Source organism: Hemitrygon akajei, chromosome 28, assembly GCF_048418815.1.
Source record: "Hemitrygon akajei chromosome 28, sHemAka1.3, whole genome shotgun sequence".
NCBI classification, from domain to species: Eukaryota; Metazoa; Chordata; class Chondrichthyes; order Myliobatiformes; family Dasyatidae; genus Hemitrygon; species Hemitrygon akajei.
Window position 1 is genome coordinate 46,359,437 of NC_133151.1, and position 2,864 is coordinate 46,362,300.

The window sequence follows — 2,864 nt, forward strand, 5'->3', positions numbered from 1 at the left end:
CCAAGGTTTAGAGGTGAATGGTGCATTACTTATTGCTGGGGCATTAGTGCAGAGAAACAGAGAAGTGTTGTTACAGTGTCAGACAAATGCACAATGATGGATTTTGGGAAGTTAAAGCAGGTAGGACATACCCAGTGAATGGCAGGGTCCTGAGGAGTGTTAATGAAAAGATAAACCTGAGGCACAGGTAAATAGTTCCCTGAAAGTGCCAACACAGGTAGACAAGGTGGTGAAGAAGGTGCACAACATGCTTACCTTCATCGGCAAAGGCTCTGAGAGGAGTTGGGACATCACGTTACAGTTGTACAAATCAATAATTACACCACACCAGGAGCACCCTGTGCAGTTCTGGTCACCACGAGAGGAAGGATGTGATTAAGCTGGAAAGACGCAGAAACAATTCACAGGAATGTTACCTGGACTGGGGGCTTGAGTTACAAGGAAAGATCAGACTGACTGGGACTGTTTTCCCGGGAGTGAAGGAGGCTGAGGGGAGACCTGACAGAAGTTTATAAAACTATGGGAGGTGCAGACAAGGTAGACAGTCAGAATCACTTCCCCAGGGTAGAAATATCAAATATGAGAAGGCACAGCTTTAAAATGCCAGGGTGAGAATTTAAAGGGGGATGTTAGGGCAGGTAAGATTTCTGTTTCCATACAGAGCGTGGTGAGGGCCGGGTTTGGGCTGCCATAGGGAGTGGTGGAAGTAGATATGATAATGACACTTAACAGGGTTTTAGATAAACACATAAATATTCAGAGGATTGAAGCGCATGAATTATACGCTGGCAGAAGAGATTTAGTTCCATTTGACATCGTGTTCAGCACAGACATCATGGGAAGAAGGGCCTGTTCCTGTGCTGTACTGTTCTGCGTTCTCGGTGAGCCTCAGTGACGGGGGAGTCTTTAGCCGGGGTCACAGACAGGTGTATCTGTGGCAAGGAGAGAGACTGCAGGATGGTGCATGACCTCCCTGGTACCAGGGCCAAGGATGTAACTGAACAAGTACAGGCCATTCTGAAAGGGCAGGGTGAGCAGCCAGAGGTCATGTCCAGATTGGTTCTAACAAAAGAGACAAAGTCCTGCAAAGAGACTGAGGGAGTTGGAGAAAAAGTTAAGTAGAAACTCTGTGTTGGGGGGGGGGGGGGGTAATCCCAGTGTCACCTGCTAGCGAGGGAAGAAAGAAAAAGGTGGTACAGTTATATGTGTGGCTCACAAGCTGGTGCAGGACGGAGAATTTTTGTTACATGGATCATTGGGCTCTCTTTCAGGAGAGGAGATGGGAAGAGTGAAAGGTCAGTAGTGGAGTTGATGGATGTGGATAAACACAGAAAGTAAGTCCAAATAGATAAATTAGAGTGTCTCAGTAGCACTACAAGTGCACAGATAACAAATATTAGAAATAAGAGAAAGAATAAAAAGTTACCGCAAATAGTCTAACATGAGGGGTGTCGTCACTTCCCCGGCTATAGGTTGACTCATTACAGAGCCGAGGGTCAGAATGACTTCAACCCGTGTTGATGCCATTTGCCCAGTACACCACTGCATAGTTAATGAGCACAGTGGCACCGAGGGGCTGAAGTGTGTTTGTATCAGTGCCGGGTGTGGAACAGTTAATGCAGACGTACTTAGAGCCTGGATTAGTACATGGCACAGTGATTCAGCCATTACAGAGAAGGACAGGACTGGTAGCTAACCATTCCAGGATTCAGATTCAGACAGTCCAGAGGGAGGTGAATGAGGTAGGGGGAGCTGTACTGCTGATCAGGCAGAATGTCACAAATTCAAGTTCATCCAGTGAGACAATGCGGGTAGAACTCAGGAATAAGAAGAGTGCAATCACTGTGATGGGAGTGTACTGTAGGGCTCCAAATAGCCAGTAAGAGAGAGGAACAGATATGTCGGCAGGTTATGGGCTGATGTAAAAACAACAGAGTAGCTTTACTGAGTGAATAATGTCCCCAGAGTGACTGGGACTCCCTTACCACCTGAGACTTGGTTATTTGGCATTATTTGTTGTGTGTTCAGCATGGTTTCCTGAAACAGTATGTAGATGGTCCACCAGGGAGGGAGACATTCTTGACTTTGCCTTGGAATATGGGACTCACCAGATTGTGGCAGGAACAACCAGTGTTCAAAGAGGGATTAGACAGATCCTTCAGGGAAAATAAACTGCAGAGCTGTGGGGACAGAGTGGGGAATGGGACTGTGGAAACGCTGTAGCACGAGTTGGTATAAACTTGATGGGACAAATAGTCCAGACCATCCCAGAATGATCCTGTGACCAATAATAGTCTGAAAAAATCATTCTGGTCTCCCATCAATCTTCCAAGCTCCAGGGTGGACAAGATCAATTGTGTAATAAGGACACACTTCTGTAAAAACACTGACACTGTATTCCAAGCACACTGAGCTGCCAGAGCACAGCACCGGCCAGTGAGGACACAGACCAGTACAACACCCGGCTCTCTACTACAAAGTTCAAAGCTGAAAGTAAATGTAATATCAAAATACATTTCTCTCATCATACACAACCCCGGGGTTTCTTTTCTTGCGGGCATACTGCTGGTTTGTTAGAGCTGTTGGGGAGGGTATACACTAATTTGGCAGGGGCGTGAGAACTGGCATGAAAGGACTCAAGATAGTACAGTTGGTAAAGAAAGAAAAGATAGCATGCAGTCACACTGTCAGGAAGAGCGAGCAGATGATAGGACATAACTGCAGCCAGCAGAGGGATGCAGAATCAATAAGGGTAGCAAATCCAATACTTGAAGTGTTATACCTCAATGCACAGAGTATAAAAAATAAGGTGGACAATCTTATTGCCCTCTAATGGATTGTCATGTATAATGTGATCATCACTG